General features: G+C 48.9%; 1 long non-coding RNA gene across 1 annotated transcript in view; it reads right to left on the bottom strand.

The window, feature by feature from the left end:
• Positions 1–14,802, bottom strand: part of LOC142874810 (uncharacterized) — a 108,442-nt gene extending 93,640 nt beyond the window's left edge. The window contains exon 1 of the long non-coding RNA XR_012922421.1: positions 14,729–14,802. This is a non-coding gene — a long non-coding RNA (uncharacterized LOC142874810). The remainder of the gene's footprint in view (positions 1–14,728) is intronic.
• Positions 14,803–19,620: the final 4,818 nt, after the last annotated feature.

Genomic DNA, 19,620 nt, shown 5'->3' with positions numbered 1-19,620 from the left:
AGTGAAGCTACTCTGAATGATACCGTCATGGTGGATACATGTGGTTACGTAACCGTCAAACCATAGAATGTGCAACACCAACAGGGTGCCCCAGTGCCAACTATGGACTTCGGGTGACAGCCATGTGTCAGTGCAGGTTCATCACCTGTAACAAACGCACCATTCTGGTGGGGGCGGTTGATAGCAGAGAGGCTGGGAGGATAGGGCAGGGGCAGATGGGAACTCTCTGTACTTTCTGCTCAACTTTGCTGAGAACCTAAAACTGCTCTAAATAAAGTCTATTCTTTGGGGGGGGGGGACAAGGCCAATATATGTAACCTTAACATTTGTACCCTCATAATATGCTGAAATAAAAAATAATAATAATAAAGTCTATTCTTTAAAATTATTAATTTTAAGCAGAGGAAAAAAGTCTCTAGACATTGCCAAATGTTCCTGGGAGAAAGAGGGCCAAATTATTTTTTTATCCTGTGATAGACGTTATTCTGCTTACGACAAATCATTTTCTAAATGTAAAATATACATAACATAAAACATACCATGTAAACCATATTCAGGTGTACAGCCCAGTAGCATTAGGTACATTCACAGCGTTGTGCAACCATCACCACCATCCATCTCCAGAACTCTTCCATCATCCCAAACTGAAATTCCGTCCCCATTAAAAAGCTGTTTCCCACTCCCTCGCCCCCAGCCCCTGTCCATTCTTTCTGTCTCTATGAACTTGCCTACTCAAGGTACCTTATATAAGCGGAATCATAAAGTATTTATGCTTTTGTGACCAGCTTACTTCACTCAGCAAAATGTTCTCAAAGTTCATCCACGTTGTAGCATGTGCCAGAATTTCCTTCCTGGTTAAGGCTGAGTAATACTCTGCTGTGTGGAGGGACCACATTTCGTCCATCCTTCTTTCCGTCCATGGCACTTGGGTCGCTTCCACCTCTTCGCCGTCGTGAACAATGCCGCTAGGAACATGGGTGTGCAGCTATCTGTTCAAGTTCCTGCTTTCAATTCTTGTATCTACCCGGAAGTGGAATTGCTAAATACTTTGAAACGTGATCGTTTTCAGATCACTTTTTGTAAGAGAACGCAGGACATCAGGTGAATTACTGGGCTAGTGTAGGCAGAAGGCAGTCGCCCGGTGGCTGCTCCACTGGGGCTGCAGCGGCAGACCCACTGGGGTCACATCTGCCCTTTGCCACACGCTGCCTGGGGCAAGTGACTGAATCTCTCTGCCTTTGGGTTTCCTACTGTACCCAAAGAGGATGAGGAGACAGCGCTTATAAGCAAGCAACAAAGCAGTATGTGTGGTGCTAAGAGCACAGCTCCTGCCCGCAGTGCCAGCTCTCCCTCGTCCTAAAGCAGCCAGGGACGTTCCCAGGCCTGGCCATCCTCTCCGCACACACCTGGGAGCCACGTCAAACCCTGTGTGATGCCCACCTGGTGTCTGGTCCCTGCCCTGTGTGTGCAGTGGTCACATGCCCAGGAAAACACCCATCTCCCCACCGCCTTCACGACTAGGCGTGGCCACATCACCCAATTCTAGCCAAGAATCCAAAAGGGAAAATGGCTGGGTGAAGCTGCTTTCTTTAAACAACTTTTTATTTCAGTTTTTGGATAGGAAACCATTTACATGATTTCAAGGTCCAAAGCCTGAAATGAGGACCGTGCACAGCTGTCTCACTTCCCTCCCTGTCCTCCCCTGCCTCCCTCGTCCTCCCACTTCATTTAAAGGTAATGTTTTCTTTCATTTCTGCTTGTTTCTCTTGCAAATACAACCAAATGTGCATTCCCTTTCTTCCTTTCTTACATATGAGGACATGTATCAATGCAGCTATAGAATCCATACCTATATATGTTGTTCTTGTTCTTTTTTATTTAACATTCTTGAATCTTGGAGATCACTCCATAGCTACATGCACAGCGCTTCCTCATTTTGTCTCTACTGCATACTATTTGATTGTGTGGCTATATCATATAGATTATCTAAACAGTCCCTTATTGACAAATACTTAGGTTATTTCCAGTTTTTTTATTATCATGCATAATAAATCATGCACAGTGAATCATTTTGTACATGAGCCATTTTGTACTTATGCCTGATACCATTTGGGATAGATTTCTGGAAGTGGGATTGTTGGGTTGAAGGGTGGTAATATACATATTGGCTATCTGTTGCCAAATTCTCTGTCTTTGGAGTTGTACTGTTTGCCTTTGGGAGGCCTCCTGTTTGCCCTTTGCTCTTTTTCCATCTCTTTTCTTCCTGCCTTCCCACCAGAAGTTGATTCTAGAAAGTACAGCAGCCATCTCACAACTGTAAGGATGAATATACCACCTCCACCAAGGTCAGGCTGGAAACCAAGAGCTCACAAGGCCTTTCCCAAGACAGTCCTCTACTTCCTACCACCGAGCTTCTTGTTAGGGTAGAACAATAAACCCCTCAACTGTATAACCCTGGTTATTCACTTACCTATTACTCAGAGCCAAAGACAACATAATAATTTAAATATTGAATAAGTTCAATTGAAATTAAGTGACCTAAAAAGCTTATAGCTCATTGGTAAGTTGGTACCTACTACTGCAAACTGTGCCATCCAATATGGTAGCCACTAGCCACAGGTGGCCATTTGAATTCAAGTTAAATAAAATTAATAATTCAGTGCCTCTGGGCCACTCACTACATTTCAAGAGTTCAATGGGCACAGGATTCTAGTGGCTGCCACACTGGACAGCTAGCGCATTAGGGAACATCGCCACAATTCAGGGTAGCACTGAGGGGTCACGCTAGTTACAAACATTTAAGAAACTGGCATTCTTGCCGGGCGTGGTGGCTCGCGCCTGTAATCCTAGCACTCTGGGAGGCCGAGGCGGGCGGATTGCTCGAGGTCAGGAGTTCGCAACCAGCCTGAGCAAGAGCGAGACCCCGTCTCTACTATAAATAGAAATAAATTAATTGGCCAACTAATTTATATATATAAAAAAATTAGCCGGACATGGTGGCGCATGCCTGTAATCCCAGCTACTCGGGAGGCTGAGGCAGGAGGATTGCTTGAGCCCAGGAGTTTGAGGTTGCTGTGAGCTAGGCTGACGCCACAGCACTCACTCTAGCCTGGGCAACAAAGTGAGACTCTGTCTCAAAAAAAAAAAACCAAAAAAAATAAAAATAAAAATAAAAAGAAACTGTCATTCTGATGGTCTTCTAGAGTATACCAGAGTATGTCTTCTAGAGTAGACTAGAAACATAACACTATGTGAGATGAGGCTTATCTATCAATCAGTAAATCTAGTATTACGATACGAGATGTGACCTGTCTCAGCTTCTCCCATGATAGAAACACCGAACCCCCTGGCTCTCTGTCTCATCGTTAAGGGCATCTGCACTGCAGAAGACCGTTCCACCGACATTCCTCTCAAAGCTGTGGCCTCTAACACAGTGCAAGTGCATTTTCAGGAGGAACATTTATAGGCCAAAAAACAAACAAACAAAAAAGTACACATAGGCAGAAAACGCAATCACCAGAAAGGAGAGCAGTGCATTGTGAAGAAGAGATGCTTTCATCAATAACACAGAAAATAGCAAAGGACTGTGAAAACCGTAAGAGGAAATTTCAGGGTAGAGAGCCCATGGCGGCCGAGAAAGGCCTTTCCGCTTCCACTTCAGTTTTGCAGGGAAAAGCAAAGGCTGAGACGCAGGGAAAGCAAGGAGGACGTTCGCAAGTTCCCGAAGCTTTGGGGGTTTTCACACAGCGAGGATGCCCATATTGTGTGATGAGATAAAGTGAAATCATCTGTCAGCCTGTCTGTTCCCATAGCTGTGCTATTCATAGAAGACGTACCTCCTTCCCCATATAAAACACCATATGCCTCTTCTCTTACCTAATTAGGTGCGGGGTGTGTGGGTATCCTAGGGACCTATAACGTTTTCTCAGGTCTGTGGCACGGAGCGGGAGGAGTAATGCTGGTGACTCAAGTGGCCATTTGGGGACCCTTCGGTAGAACATTCTTCAGAGATGTCAAGAGCAATGGGGAACCGTACTAATTAGTACATTTGAAATGATTTTTTGACTCCTGCCATCTACAGCATCATAGACAAGGAAAGAAGATGTCAACATCCTTTGGATTCCCAAGACACCCATGGACTCTTTTTCCTGCCTCCAGTTGCTCACGGAGCCGGAGTTACACAATCTACATCGTAATCACTCCTCACTGCTACCGCACCTACCTTGCCCCCTCCCTCAAGTGTAACTGACCTGGCCCCGACTCCATGTCTGCGCCTGGACATGGACGGGGACAACACCCTACTTGTGGTTGCCAGCAGCTGGGGGAGGGGAGAATAGGCCTTAGACTGTCTCCTGGGGAGAAGCTGCAGTCTGGGGTGAGGGACAAATTCTGGAGATGAGTAGTGGTGGTAGCAGCTGCACAACAATGTAAATGTACTACTGCCACTGAACTGTACACTTAGAAATGGTGAAAATGGTACATTTTATGTTATGTATATTTTACCACAAATTTTTAAGTTAAAACAAACAAAATACCAGCCTAGGCAACATTACCAAGACCCCGTTTCTACAAAAAATTTAAAAATTGGCTGGGCGTGGTCATGCCCTCCTGTAGTCCTAGCTACTGGGGAGGCTGAGGCAGGAGGATCCCTTTCAGCCCAGGAGTTGGAGGCTGCAGTGAGCTATGATTGTGCCACTGTGCTGCAGCCTAAGTGACAGAGAGAGATCCTGTCTCTGAAAACAAAAGCCCAAAACAAAACAAAACAACAACAAAAAAACCACTCAACATCACTAGCTGGTCTCATTTTAATTTCAAGTGTACAAATGGCAGGTGGACACTTGGCCCTCCTGGCCTTCAATCCCAACATGCTTCTCCACTTCCCTGTTCTCCAAGTGACTATTTCACCTTTTCTCTTTTCTCCCTCCTGCACTCTCATCCTTATCCTCATCCCAGGCTTCACTGAGAGGATTCAAGCAATTGGACAGAAGCTTCCTCCTGCTATTAGCCTGCTCTTCTCAAAAGCCCGCCCCTCAAGGGGGGTGTGGACTAGGGAATGACTGCCTAACAGTTACAGAGTGTCTCGCTTCAGGGTAATGAAAAAGTTTTGAAAATAGTACAATGTAGTCATACAATATTGTGAAATACAATTAATGCCACTGAATTGCACACTTAAGAGTTCAAATGCAAACTTCGTGTTATATATATTTTACCACAATGGCAAAAAATGTTTTAAACCCCTGCCCCTTGACATGGGCTCCGACCCCACGGTGCTGCAGGCCTGTGTGCCCGTGCTGTTCTCTCCTGCCCCAGCGCCAGCAACCTCGTGCATCTCTCCTCTGCCTCCCCTGCCCCGCCTGGCCACTGGGACCAGAGCACAAACGCTCCTATGTTCCTGCCCCCCACCTGCTCCTGCCCAGGCTCTGCCCCTTCCCGCACTCCTGGGCACAGCCTGAAGGTTTGTCCCTCTTGCCTCCCAGCCAGCCTTCCACCCCACCCATCCACAGAGAGCGTCCACGCAGACGTCATCCCCAAGCCCTATGTCCCCCAGTCAAGTAACCACTCAGCCTTCTTGATACACTTTTGCCTCTCACGACACCACCCTTTCCTAGCTTACCTCCTGCCTCACCGAGAGCTCCTTCCAGGTCTTCCTCTAGCCCTCCTCCACCTGCTACAATGTCTCCAGGGCTCTTGTCACACAAGCCCCCTAGGTGATCTCATTCAGCCTTGTGGTTTTAAACACCAATAAAGATCAATATGCTCCAAAGCTTCCTAACTTACATCTCCAGCCCTTGCCACTCCCTGGGACCCCAGGGTTTTATATCCTCCTGTCCCCGGGGCACCTCTACCTGACTTTCTGTCCCAAACCGGCTCTTGCCCTTCCTCATGGCACCTCCACCCACCCAGTGGCTAAAGCCAAATCACTAGTCATTTCCTCGACCCTTCCCCTCCTCAATTCTCACTGTGGACAGAGCAGGTGCTGTCAGCTAGTCACCTGAAGGCCTGCATCTGTGCACCCTCCCCTGTCCCTGTATCACCTGGACCCCTGCAGTGGCCTGTTCCTAGGACTTTGGGTTCCCACTCTTGCCCCCAACAACAGCCAGACACCCCCACCAAAAATCAAATGACATAATTCCATGCCCCAGCTTAAACCCCCCTCCAGTGGCTTTCCCTGGCCTTAAAGCACATCGAAACTCCCAATAGGGTCCCAGTCCAGCCTCCACACTGGCCATCCTTGTGAACCTCTCACTCAGGGGTTTTCATCGCAGGTGGTTTTGCCTCTCACAGGACATCTGGTGATGTCTGGAGACATTTCTGATTGTCACAGTTTGGAGGGGAAGGAGTTGCTAGAAGCATCTAGCAGGTAGAGGCCAAGGATGCTGCTAAACATCCTGTGTGGCAGAGGGAAGGAAGCCCCCCTTTAAAGTGTTAGGTAGGTATAATACAGACACTAGTATTATATTATGATTCTTTTTCTAAAAGTCATCCAAGCCTTTACTCAGAAACATTATGTGAGGCGGGGCGCAATGGCTCACGCCTGTAATCCTAGCATTCTGGGAAGTCGAGGCAGGCGGATCACTCAAGGTCAGGAGCTTGAAAACCAGCCTGAGCAAGAGCAAGACCCCGACTCTACTATAAATAGAAAGAAATTAATTGGCCAACTCAAAATATATAGAAAAAAACAGCCAGGCATGGTGGCACATGCCTGTAGTCCCAGCTACTCGGGAGGCCGAGGTAGTAGGATGGCTTGAGCCCAGGACTCTGAGGTTGCTGTGAGCTAGGCTGATGCCAGGGCACTCACTCTAGCCTGGGCAACAAAGCGAGACTCTGTCTCAAAAAAACAAAAAACAAAAAAAAAGAAAAAAAAACATTATGTGCATTTTAATGTAAATGAAAAGAGTTAGAGAAATGTGAAAGTTACCTACCCACATGTTTCAGAGAAGGGAAGGGAAGCAGGGGAGCGGCTGAAGGTGGGGCTCCGGCCTGGCAGAGCCACCAGGGCACTGTTTCCGCAGCTCAGCTCGTCAGGAAGAGCAGACCTTGCTTCTACTCCACACCACTTGGTGGTATCTGGATCTACCTTTTTTAAAAAGCAAAGCCAGACACAGGATCCATCCCCAAAAGGAAACGCCAACAAAATAGCCTCTCCTTACTTCTCCAAAGGAAAAAATGATTTCCTTTTACTGTTTAGTCTAATAAGCAGGAATCTGGGAATCTCTGGCTCCATCCTCTGCATTGTGATGTTGGGAAAAATCCTGCAGCACTTTCAAGCCATCAACGGTATAAAAAAAAAAAAAAAAGAAAAGAAAGAAAGAAAGAAAAGAAAAGAAAAGAAAAGAAAAGAAAAGAAAAGAAAAGAAAAGAAAAGAAAAGAAAAGAAAAAGAAAGAAAGAAAGAAAGAAAGAAAGAAAGAAAGAAAGAAAGAAAGAAAGAAAGAAAGAAAGAAAGAAAATTCCAAGGCCGGGCGCTGTGGCTCACGCCTGTAATCCTAGCTCTTGGGAGGCCGAGGCGGGCGGATTGCTCAAGGTCAGGAGTTCAAAACCAGCCTGAGCAAGAGCGAGACCCCGTCTCTACTATAAATAGAAAGAAATTAATTGGCCAACTGATATATATATATAAAATTAGCCGGGCATAGTGGCGCATGCCTGTAGTCCCAGCTACCCGGGAGGCTGAGGCAGAAGGATCACTTGAGCCCAGGAGTTTGAGGTTGCTGTGAGCTAGGCTGACGCCATGGCACTCACTCTAGCCTGGACAACAAAGCGAGACTCTGTCTCAAAAAAAAAAAAAAAAAAAAAAAAAAAGAAAGAAAATTCCAGAAAGGCAAGATTAGGGCAAGCTGTTAAGAATTTCTTTAAAATGTGGCTATTTGAACATATGTCATTCCATATTTTTTTAGCCTCATCCTGACTTTCTTGTCTTTCCTCCCAATTATAAGACTAAACAGCAAGAATGATACTCTCCTAAAAAAAATTTAAAAAGGGAAACTGAATGAACTGAGCACCTCTCATAGTAAGAATCCTGCCCAGCCATGGCCTGGCCTTTCATTCCTCCTGGGGGCCCAGCCCTAGCAGAACCGAGGTGGGGGCAGGTTCCTGCCAGAGCTAAGACAGCTTCTCTCTCCCTCGCATTTGTTGAGTTTTACTCCTGGCAGATGCCCCAGGAGCGAGTTCCTATGTTAAGGTCTTTGTCAACAACAATGGCTGAGCCCCGAGACCAGAGGTAGGTGGCCTCTGTGGCACAGCCAGGGCTGGGAAGGATTGAATTTGGAACCCAGAGTGGAATCAAGCTGAAGGAAGCCAAAGCTTCTGGTATCTTCTGGTCAAGAACAAGCTAAGAGCCAAGGAGGAAAAGAAAGAAGGCCCCACTCGCTCAGCTATGCAGTGTAAGGCATTAGAAGACAGGTGGGCGAGAACCAGAAGGAGCTAGAGAAACTGTTCTACAAAAGCCAGTGTGGGGAGGGGACAGAAGAGAGAAACTGGGATGGAAGGAGAGGGGGACTGAAAAGACCCTGTGGGGGAGGGGCAGCGGCTGGGGGAGAAGAGAACAAGGCTCTGGGCCGCTGGCAGGAGGGGAGGAGAGACCTGGCCACAGCCCAGAAAACTCCAGCTCAAAGGAGTCGTTTGAGTTTAATGCTCCCCCAGGACTGTGGAAGAGAAAAAAAGGAAGGGGGTGGGGAAAGTCAAAAGTCTCAAGAGGAGGTAGCTTTTTGTTTTAAAGGACTACCTCTTGGGCCTGTCCCTAATTTTCTGGGGTTTGTTCCTGATTTAAAAGGAGAAGTTTTATGTCACCCATGAGAGTCTGCATTTTTGTGGGATTCAAATATTCCTTAATTAGGTGTTGTCTCTTTACAGAAAGAAAAGACGCCTTTTATTTCATTTTACTTTGCCATTTTAATTTACTCCCATTCGTGTCTAATAACTAGGTAGGGAAATGTGAAACAGCTGCTGTAAAATATTACAAACCTCGCTCCCCGGGGATGTTGAGAAGGAACTTTGGAGCGCTATCTCTCATCCCAGAGAGGAGGGTCTGGGGGCCCCACAAATCCCAGGCCAGGCCTGGCAAAGCCAAGCTTGCGGGGTGCTCTCCCTTCCACACCACCAAGGTTAGGTGGCTGGGAATCGCATATCCACCTTCTCCAAGTGGCCTGTCTGTCCCTTCCCCTCGGCACCACTGTTCTCAAGAGGACTGAGACTACTTTATCCAGAACCAGAGAATTTGCCTCTGTGAAACTCTGGAAAATCAGGGGGAAAAAATCACAACAAAAAAGCAGAAATGGCCAGGAAATGTTTGGCCTTGGTCTACTGGGTACTGGCATCCTTATTGTGTTCTCGGTATGAGAAAAATGACAGAAAAGGGAAGGGAGCTATAGTTTTTTTTTTTTTTTCTACTGTTAAAAATGGAAGGGGGCATACTCCCTGTCTAGTTCGGGGGTGACCCTTCAGCAAAGGGTCAGTAGTTGTCTGCAAATTGCAGAAGCTTCCCAAGGGATCTAGAACACAAATTTGCAGGGCAGCACAGGGCACCAGTTTCCGTCTACTGAGCTGTGCATGATGCTTATGTGCTCACTTTGCTGGCAAAAGAGCCTGTCATAAAATGTAATACTGACTATAAAACAAATCAGCGCTTTGAAACGACTTGCTTCAGATGTTTTCATAAATCCCTAATGGCTCAGGCACTGCCTGCTATTGATAATATTAATGTGTTAATAGTTCCTCCGAAGCGGGAGCATTGGGTAGGTCTGAACACACACACACACACACACACAAAGGCAAAGATGCGAATGCTATGCAACTGGAAGACAACGGTTTGGCTCTCACTTGAATTCCAGCTGCACTTTGCTGACCTCAGAAAGCCAGATCCAAGTCAGAAATCTGATATTCTAAATTCTTGGCTGAAGCTCCTCTTTAAAGTGTTTTAAATGGGTTCATAAAAAGTATATTATGTAGGTACACATGTACATATAAAAGCTTGTAAGCACACCGATGTTCATAGCAGCCCTATTCACAGTTGGCAAAAGGTAGAAACTACCCAAGTGTCCATCAGCAGAAGAAAGGATAAACATGTGGTCTGTCCACACAAGGGAATATTATTCAGCCATAAAAAGGAATGAAGTGCTAACCACCCTTTACTTGGGGTTACATGTACTGTCCAATGAGCTCGGTACTGCTAAGGCACAACAAAGAAAGAAAAAAGGAAGGAATGGCGTTCTGATGCACACTACAGCATGGATGCACATGGGGGTCATTAAGCTAAGTGAAGTGAGCAGGCACAAGAGGACCAATACTGCATGATCCTACTTACATGAGGTACCTAGAGCAGTCGCATTCAGAGAGACAGAAAGTAGAACAGTGGTTGCCAAGGGCTGGGGGAGAAAAATTGGGGAACTGTTGTTTCATGCGTACAGGGATTCAGTTTGGGAGGATGAAACGTTCTGGAGATGGATGGTAGTGATGGCTGCACAACCATGTGAATGTAGTCATGCCACTGAATTGTACACTTAAAAATCGTCAAGGCCAGGCGCAGTGGTGTGCGCCTACAGTCCAAGCTACTTGGGAAGCTGGGGCAAGAGGATCGCTTGAGCCCAGAAGTTTGAGGTCAGCCTTGGGCAACATAGCGAGACTCCATTGCTAAAAAAAATTAACAAAAAGGTTGAAATGGTAAATTTTACGTTATATATATTTCACTGCAGCTTTTCAAGTGGTGGGGAAGACCCGTGAGCAGTGGATATTAGGCTTCTCTACAACTTCCCGAGTCCTCTCCTACCGTGTCCCTGGCATCAGGCCCACAGCTCTGCTCCCAGGGCCTCGGAGCTGACACCCAGCCCAGCCCAGGACCCAAGAAGTTTTGTGCTACCCTTCCCCCAGACACCCATGAGCCCAGGGAAACCTTCCTATTAAAACTTCCTTCCAATCTTAAAAAGGAACTTAAAGAACCAAGAATGATACTTTTCATGGCGCAACTTCCCTGCTTCCTTCTGAACCGGCATCATTCAGCTTGGAAAAGTCTGAGAAACTAAATACTCCAATCTCCTTGCCAGGAGCCGACGACACTAAAAGTTCTCTGAAGGCACATTTCTGTCTCTGGACGCCTCCAGCCCTCTGCTTGATGGTGTGGATCTATAAAGCGCCTAGACAGTCACAGGCTAGTCGCAGGGTGGTCCTGGCTAAATTGCAGTGGTTTTTCTGGACTCATCTGTCTTTCCGAGTTCTTTCTCCTTGTCCGCAGACAGCTTGCCTACAATCACTTTGTGATTTTATCCCTCACAGGGATAAGCGGGGACCCACCCATGCTATTGGGTCTGAGGGCACAGAGGGGTGGCCCAGCAGAGCCCAGAAGTTTCTCTCAGGAATTGCCCTAGGCCACAGGTTTTTCTGATGCTTGTCTTGGTCAGTTTATTTAATAAGTGGAGCAGTCAAACCTCTGCCCTCACCCCTAACAAACATTGGCACAGTCCCTTCCATTCCAAGTCTCCCTAGGCCATCCCTTAAATTTCCCTTATCCAAGTCATTATCCAAGATCAGGTTGCTGAGAACTCTGGGGTCCTGTCGCATGGGTTTCTGCCCAGCTTTGAGTCTGGAATATGTCACTGGCAGACTTTCTTCTCTGTGCCAGGTCAAGAGAATGAAACCTACAGCTGGTGACAGGAGAAGCCCAATCAGAGCCGTATAGAGAGGAGGACAGTCTATAAGCACCATGCCTACTAGTTTTCAGGCAGGTAGGCCCAGTGGCAAGGCCCCCTGTCAATAAGAGGATAGGGCTGGAAGGGTCCTGCCCACTCTGTAGGGAGGTGGGGAGCAGAGCACAAGGCTCCCCTGATGCTGGCAGGGCCTCGGGTGGGGCTTCCCAAGGATGTGCAGCTCAATGAGGTGGAATCAGAATGGGGTCTGATTAATGATCAGAACAGAGCCAGGTAATGGATTAAAAGCTGTTAGGACTTAGATTGCAGAGAGATCCGCATAATCTGGATTGCACTAAGCAAATTTAACAGTCAGCATCCAGATTTTCTAAATCAATGACTGCAACAAATTCCCTGCCAGCCCATAAAATACTTCCCTGACTTCCCTTCCTTTTTCCAAAGGTTATTTTATTAAATGGTGTAGGAGGTGGGGGGAGGCGTTGAGAGAGAAGTCAGGGGTGAATCACACTTCAATGCTATTTTAAATGTAGCCTTTCTTAGTCCTGCTCCCTTCAAGGCTGTCCTAAATTTGGTTAGCTCCAGGACTTGTAGGGCTTGATAATTTGTAAGGTAGGACTTAGATGCGCTATAATTGTGTGTGTGTAGACCTGATCAATATATATTTAACATGCATATGTATTCCATATACGGGGAGTGGAAATGTGTACAACAGACTCTAAGGAATACTTGTGTTTACAGTGTTTGGGTCCCAGATATTTTTAAGAAGATCGTATTTGTTTTATGCATATAGATTTTCTTTCTCTGGTAATTCTTCTGGAAGCCTGACCATTTTAACTGCTTCAGCTGGACTCACTGGGAATGGGGGTTGAGGGATGCAAAGCTAACAAGTGTTTTTTATATTTTAAAAGGTGCTTCTCCCAGATTGTTGACCGGCTGGTTGATGGTCCTTATCTAGATCCATTTGCCATTCTTCAGGCTGACTCAAGGCCTCAGGCCATGGGGTGGGCTAGCAGCCGCAGGCATCTCAGTCAGATCTCTGCAATTCAAGGGCACTACAGGGAAGCCTATTTCAAAACAGGATCCCAGCTACCCCCCAGCCTCTTTCTCATCCTAATGTCCCACAGGCAAAGGACACCCAAGACACTGGGGCAGAGGGCTAGGTGAGCTAGGAGTCAACTCTGCAGAAAAAGAGCATAAACAGAGGAGCAGAATGAGCGTAGGACGGTGAGACCTGAGGAAAAGGAGAAACAGGGAGGACTGGGTGACCAAGGAAGCTGGAGGCACAGAACACCCTCCTGGGAGCCCAAAGCATTGTCACAGCATTGGCTCTCAGACCGGAGGCCTCAGCAGAGCCCGTGTCAGGGCACCTAGGAAGCTAAGCTAGCACTCCCAGGAGCACAACCACGCTCACACTCGTGTGCACCCGGACAGTACCAGAAGCCCGGGGGGCCTCCCCTCTCAGGCACCCACAGCGGTGCCAGGCCCTCCTCCGGCCCACTGGAGTACAAACGCTCCGAACACTGATTCAGTCTGCACTGAAACCACTGGTTAGAAAACCAACACGCCCACTGCAAGGATTATCCCAAATCAGCCAGGCCCGGCCATAGAACACCAGTGCAGAAATTCAGGACCCGGTCCTCGAACTCCCATCCAGAGAGTCTAAGAGACTGACCTCAAAGATCCCTTGGGACCACTGTGTCTTCTGGAAGCCCACTCTCGGGGTGTATGTCCCCTCGGCCTTTTCATCACCTCACAGTTGTTCTCACTCGCCTGCTCCTGAGGGAACCCCGGATCGGATCACCAAGGACCCCTCTCCCCCCGACCCCCTCCATTTCCTGAGCTGGGATAGCCCGCAGAAGTTGCGCGTTTCCTGTGCTGGAAGGACTTTCCGACTTGGAGCGGAAATCGGGGCTGGGGCAAGGACGCAGGGGCGTGTCGCCCACGTTTCTGGCCCCAGGAACCGAAACTCCTTGATCTGCACGGTATTTGGCTGGCGCTGCAGCGTGTGGGGAAGATGATTGCACTCGAAAGGAATCACGACTCCTCGCGGAGCCATTACTCGCGTAGCTCCGCACGCGCAGGGCCTGGCCCGGCTTGCAGCAACTACCCCCTCCTCACTAACCACTCGCTAGTAATTTGTGGGCCGCAATGGAACTGCGCCCGGGGCTGCAGCCCCCATATTAAAGCACTTTTGCAGACCGGACACCCAGCGAGCTGCCTCCGCGCACGCCAGGCCGGCACCCCCTGCTCCTGCTCCCCTCTCTCCGCCCAGCCCCCGGGCAGCTGAAATGGATGTGATTTCACGCACTTCCTGCGCGCGCACACACACATACACACACACACACACACACACACATACATGCATTCCCTCTCCAACGCCGCCCGACACGTGCACGAGCTTGGACGTTTTGCTTTTGTGCTCGTTTTGCAGGCCGGGCATTCCTGCTCCTGGTTTCCTTCTTTCGCTCCTTCTCTTCCTTCGCCACTTCCCTTCGGGGTGCCCCTGGCTCCTGCCCCTCTGCCCCGGGGGCGTCCTCGCCCATTCCGCCGGGAGGAGCGGGGATCGCGCAGATGAGTCCCGCGCGCCCGCCAGGGCCGAGTTCCGGGGCGGCTGAGAGCACAGGGCTGGCCTCCAGCCTGCGCCCTGTTTGTTTTCCTTTCACCCCTTGAATGCTAGATTGAGACGTAAAGATTACCCTGGCCGAATAATGCCGGGAGTCAACACTCGAGCAAACAAAAGTGCTTGCACAACTCGTCATCCCCGCTGGGACCCGGGCCGCGGGCTGGGGGAGAGAACGCGCTCCTCGCCGCTAATTACAAATAAATGATGATGTGCTCACTAAGTAATTGATTTAATGAAGTTCCTATGAAACTATTAAACCCGGTGGAGGTCAGGCTGGAGGCGCCCCAGAGCGCCCATTGTGGGCTGTTTAACTCCACCAGGCTCCTCGGAAAGACATCGGGGCTAATAGGTGAAGTCACAGCTGCTCGCGCTGACTTCTCAGAGCGCCCGATCGGCCGCGGGCACCCTCGAGCCCTCCTCCTGTCGCGCCCTTGTGCCCCGCCGCCCGCGCCCCGCGCCGGCCAGCTTACCCACGCCACTCCCAGCCCCGCCGCCAGCTCCCGAGGGCCTCTCCAAAGGGATCCCAGGTCTCGTTAAGAGCGGGAAGTTGAGCACTGAACTTGTGCGCACCGCCAGCAGTCGGCAGCGTGCACCGCCGCCCACCCCTCCCTCCTCACTCCACCCCCGCCACTTGGTGCAGGAACTTCAGCCAGTGTGCCACGCAGGGTGCTCGCGCTGTCTTGGCAAGGTGCCTGGAGCCCGAGCGTGTGCCCAGTGCGCTGGCTGGGGAGGGGCTGAGAAGGCTGAGTTGTGCGTGAGTGTGTGTTCAAGGGCAAAGGGCCATCTTTCTGCAGCCCTTACCTGGGGCCTGTGCATGCAAATAAGTATAGAGGTAGGAAGAACAGAGAAGAGGAATGAGGAAAGATGTACAGAAAAGTCACTCAGGTAGGCGGTTGGGCCTGAGAACTCCAGTACTAGGTTTTGCAGGAGTGAGCTGTTCTGGGCGGCCCACTTTAGCTCTTCCCACGGCCCACCTCGTGCGGTGTCTTGACCCGACCAGGCATTCCTTGGCCCTGGAGCTACACCACCAGCTGCCGATGGGCCCCAGGCCCGGATCTCAAGGCCGACTGGATCCAAGCTGTTTTGCCACCCATCTTGCAAGATCCCAATTCTGCAGGAAGAGTAGAGAGTACTTCTCCCGCAGCTTGGCTCTTGATGGGAAACATGAGCGCCCCTTATTCAAAAGTCTGGAGGGAGCCCTAAGGGGACACATCTGAAGATGGAAAAACAGACATTGCAAATGGATCTAGAGTTAAGGGTGCTAAACCCTGTACCCGTGACAGCAAGGGTCCAAGTCACTTTCTCACACGCACAAACACATGGGGAGGGGAAAGAGCATTTGACTGCATCTCCCCCCACCTACAAGGGGCCTTGTGGCAAAAGAGAAGGCCCGCGTCCAGCTGGGACTCCACGGCACACCGGGAGACGGGGGCGCCTGTGGGGCTTCTGGCTGCAAAAATCAATGTGCCAAAATGCCCTGCCCCCTCTGCCCAGCCAGATCTTGTCTCTCTTCATCAAGAATTGATAGTTAACAGTTTCTTAAAGCATGCGTTTCGTTTATGCCACAGTTAGTTGGCAGTAAGCTTCATTCCTTTTTCATGTGAGGAATTTTCGACTGCTGAAACCACTTTCCATTTGATTTTGAATCAAACACTTGCAACTGGGGGAGGGGGAGGGGATATTTTGGCGTGCTTGTTGGCGACTTTAAACAGAGCTGTAGTCCTGCCTCAGTCTTTGGTCTCAGTGAAGGTCTCAACCTCTCACTCCTCAGGGAATATTGACAAAAATCTTTTTTTTTTTTTTAAGTCTTGCTTGAGGTCTCAGTTTCGCCATCTGTAAAATCGGATCTGGAGATATTTGGCTGAGGTCCTTCAGGCTTTATTTGTTTGTGATCTGTGAAGGGGACCGTAGGGGGGAGGAGGAAGTCAGTTAAGACGCCTATTTGCTCCAAGCTTTTGTCTGTCTTTGTAGAAGCGAGTCCCTTTGTAAAATAACGCCCCACTAGACTGCCTAATGGATTTTTGCAGGGCTGGAGTTTGCATTTTCCCCACGCGGGAACGACAAAGGAGGGGAGTATTCTAACCCCAGCGAGTCCCGCGTGGCCCCAGCCTGCTAGCGGCGCTCTCCAAAATGTGCCAAAAGCGGCGCACACGGGCGCACTCTCCTCCCCCGCCCGGGGCAGCTGTTCCCATTTTGTTCCCGCCTCCCCTGCCCTCACCCCAGTCCCTCGTATTCCTTTAACGCCTGCTGCTGACTGCATCCCCGCTGCCCTTAATGTAGGATGTGCACTTCTCTTCAGCCTCCAAATGAGAAGTGACATTTGCACTCGGCTCAGCCAACGCGTGAGCAGAACGCGGGGGCACAGGCCCATTGACCGAGCGGCCGAGGGGCCGGCCGGCTCGGCGGCATCCGAAGTTGCCTTAATTAATACCATCTTAAATAGTCCAGCAGCCACCGAAGACAAAGTTGAAGAAAGACTTTAAGGCTGAGTGCCCCTCGACAAGCTCTTTTTCCCGTGTCATTCAATATTTAATGCGCCCGCTTGTAATGCTACTACTGGTGTTCCTTTCTCAGCAAGGACATTATTTTTTCACGGTGCCCATAGCCAGGGAAAGCCCTTTAGGCAAAGAAAATCAAAATGTTTGTTGTTTTGGATGACTTATAACTCTTGTTTAACACAAGCACTTTCAGGAAAGTATAACAGGCGCAGCCTCCAAAGCAAACAACACAATCCTTGTGACAGAGTCGGACACAAAAAGCACATTGTCTTGCGGACTACCCCTTTTCTCTGGTGCTAGATGGGGGCCTGTCTCCGAGTGAACACCACGATGCCATTTCACTTTTGAACTATTGTTTTTGAGTTATGCCATGTGGTCAAAAGGAGCGAGAAGGGGGTTGTTTCCAGGCGCATAAGACAAACGAGTTGCCTTTTCAATGAAATCCCCCCGCGATCCTTGAAAACGGAGTTTAAATGTCACCTCCGCCTTTCTAATGGGCACAGGGCTGGAGGCGACCCTTCAAAGAGCCTGGGTGATAAACGACCCTTATTAAATATGGCCCGGGCTGCTGGGAAAGCCCTGCGCCGCGCCAGCGCGCCCGAGAGCGCCCCTCGCTGGAGGGCCCCGGAGGAGCCGCGCCGCCCCTGCGGGCGGGAGAGGCCCGGGCGGCCGAGGCCCCAGCCTTCACCGGCGGGGGCCGGGGGACGCCCGGGTGAGGCGGGGGGACGTTGTAATACAACTTCTTATCTGCCGCCCCCAACACGCCCGTGCGCCCCCATCCCCAGAGACGCGGCGTGAAAGGTTGGTGCGTTTCCCCCCTGACTTCTTTTTGTCCGTTGCCGAGTGGCGTCTGCAAGTCTGAGCTGCAAAGTTACTGATTTGCAGGCTGCATGTTAAGGCAGCCCATGTAAGTAATTTCTCCGGGCACCCCAGCAAAGGAGAACAAATCGCTGACAAAGGCGAGCGCTTTCGATTCAGCGGCGTCGTTAAGGCAACCCCAAAGTATTCCTCCTATAATAAGTTCCACTTCAAAGGGTTTCTCATTCAGCGGTGACTGCTTCGCACTTTTATTAAGTCCGGGCTTTTTCACTCGGAGGAATCATCTGTTTGGTTATTTTTCATCGTGTTTATTTTTCACCATTCACACAGTACTTGTATTAAATAAACAAAGAACAATCGCTCTGCAAATAAAAGTACTTAGGTGGGGAGAGAAGGAAGAGGAACTGGGGCTCTGGCGCCCCTCTGCCCCCACCCTTCAGACATCACCCACTCCCCACCCGACTGGCTTTCTCTCCCTCTTTCTTCATTCTCTCTCTCTCCTTTCTCTCAACCCAGGAGGTTCTATGGGGGAATCCTAACAAAAAAAGTGAGAAAAAATGTGTGTGTGTGTATATGTGTGTATACACACACACACACACTATATATATATGTATATATATACACATATATATATACATATATATATATATAATTTCTGATGAGGTGAAAACTGACAGAACTAACTTGGCATGAAAGTAAAGGTCACTGCAACTGTATGTTAACTGTATGTTAACGAGTGTCTCCAATCCCAGTGGACGCTCTGCCAGCGACCCTCCTGGCCCTGCCCATTGCCATAGCAATCCCTATGCTCTGCGTGGATATACCATAAAAGCAGTAGTTTGAATTTCAAAAAACATGCCTTTGAACTTCCCCCTGCCTGATGACGCACTTGCGTTGTTGTGTGTTTGTTCGTGGGCGTGGGGGATGAGTTTCTGTGTGCTTTTGTTCCCAGAGGGTGAGTGTGCTGGCAACCCCAGGTACAGGGTGGTTTCACCTTGGGTCTTCTTTGGCATCCCTCCAGACCTGGGAGGTTTCCGTGGTCATGAATCCTGTTTTGGTACAAGTGGTAGGGCTTGGCCGGGATGAAAATACTAGTAAGCACCTGGATTGTTTTGTTTGCCTTATGACCAGCCAGTTCCTTCCTCTGACTGAAGGTGATCACTTGAGAAACCAGACCGACTCCCCTGCCTCCACCTCCTCCCCAGGAGTTGTGTTTCCTAACCAAACTGTAATTAAAAAACCCTGGTGGGGAGCATCTCTTGGCCCATTTCATGGATAGATAGGTAATAGATAAAACCACAATGGCCTCCAAAAATCCACTTCTCCAAAATGAAAGATATCATTTATGAGACTGCAATGCAAATACATCTGCAGATAGTTGGGCCCAGCTTTCAAGGCAACTGGGCCTCCTCTTTTCCCGTTCCTCAATACTATGGCACTTGTGTGGACATCTCCAACTCCTTAAGAGAATATAATTCCCACCCTCAAGCTCTAAGTACTTTAGATTTTCTAGCATTAGCTTTACCAAAGAGCATCCTGAATGGGGAAAACTATATATATAAACTACAAATAATTGTGTGTTTAAAGATTCTCCTAGCCTGGAAAACAAAGGCAGATGATTTAAACAGTATTTGCAAGGGCCACATTTTGCCTAGGGAAGATGAAGTCTTTGATGATAGCCAACTTAGTGTCAATAAGTGGCTTTCTTTGAGACATATTCAGATGGGAACGTCTTGCTTGCCAATTGCCATAGAAATCTTAACACACCATGAAGATTGTCCAAGCGCCAAGCCTTCCGTTCTGGACTAAATTACTTTGAAGTGGCGCAGGACGAGCAGTGGTCAATTTTAACTCTATAGACTGGACAGAGAACGCTGGGAGTGGGAGATTGTGCGTTTTAAAGCAGAAAATAAGAAGGGGAAACTTGTTTTATACACTCTATACAAGGTTCTGCTCATTGTCAGATATCTTTTATCTTTTATATTTCCCATGAATGATTCATGTCTTGGTGGCTTTGTGTCACCCTTCTTTTCACAAGAAACTTC

This window comes from Microcebus murinus, chromosome 13 (assembly GCF_040939455.1).
Source record: "Microcebus murinus isolate Inina chromosome 13, M.murinus_Inina_mat1.0, whole genome shotgun sequence".
Lineage (NCBI taxonomy): Eukaryota > Metazoa > Chordata > Mammalia > Primates > Cheirogaleidae > Microcebus > Microcebus murinus.
The sequence above is the reverse complement of the archived record's forward strand: the minus strand, read 5'-3'. Positions and strand labels throughout refer to the sequence as shown.